Consider the following 1,216-nt stretch of genomic DNA (forward strand, 5'->3'; position numbering starts at 1 on the left):
GGGTCGACCTCTATGGAATAGAACAGAAAATGATTATTCTGTAATTTTGGCCTGCAAAGCAACAGAGATCGACTCATAGGATCGACTCATGCCAAGGGGTCGACCCATGGGGTCGACTCACAGAGAGTGCCAGCCAAAATTTCAGTGTGTCGTTCAGCCCTTTAAGTCATGAGTCGACTCATGGGATCGACTCAAAAATAAAATCTAGTTTTCTTCCAAAATACACTTCCAAAAATGTTGAAATTTCCTCCAATGGATTGTACATCTTCAGTTCTTGCTCTTGAGGCTTCTGAATCAAGTCTTGACAAAATTATGATTTTGCCCCTGAGATGCAATAATCTTTTTCCAAGCCAGAATCATTAGTAATCCCCCTCAAATACTTTGTAATCATTAAAATCAATTCAAGAAGCAACAATAATCATGTAATGAAGAACCTAGGCTCTGATACCAATTGAAGGAACCAGATCTAGGGTTTCAGGGTTAGATCTTGAAACTTTTTCAAGATCATGCAGCGAAAGACTAAAATAAATCAAAATTTATTTTCTAAAACTAGAGAATCCCTAGATCTAAGATCTTATTACATGATTATTACATAGTATTAAATCAAAAATTAAAATATATAGAACATGAAATACATGTTGATCATATCAACATGTTTCTATACTACATCTAATGTATGTATTAAACAATAGATCAGATCTATTACCTTGCAAGTTAGACATTCTAACCTTTCTGATCTGGGCTTAAGGATAATGTTACAAGCTGCACACACATCCGACCTCTAGGAGTCATCCACACGAGCCCACGAATCTCGACCAGAAGTCCTGCTTCAGAAAATCAGCACAGTATGCTAGTACTGTGCTGATCCTTCTTTGATGTTATCAGTACCTCCTTCTTCTTAATTTAGCTCTTCTAAAGATGAGAAGTAGGAGGAGGAGTTTCAGATCTAGAACTCAGAAACTCAAGATGGAGGAAGGGAAGAGATGAAAACAAACAACTCTAGAAGAAACCCTCTTCTTCTCATTTTTCTCTCTAAACACCCTATCTTGTGTCTATTATATCTCCACAACCCAAAGGTTTTTCTCTCTGATTTTTAGATGGCCCAAAGGTATCTCAAATCTCTATCTTTTCGATAATTTCATGAAGAAACTCATTTTATAGAGAGAGAAATCATAGAGTCCTTGTCTAGTCAAATACCTAGTCAAGGCTTATCCAA

The sequence above is a fragment of the Elaeis guineensis genome, chromosome 15 (genome assembly GCF_000442705.2).
Source record: "Elaeis guineensis isolate ETL-2024a chromosome 15, EG11, whole genome shotgun sequence".
Classification (NCBI taxonomy): Eukaryota; Viridiplantae; Streptophyta; class Magnoliopsida; order Arecales; family Arecaceae; genus Elaeis; species Elaeis guineensis.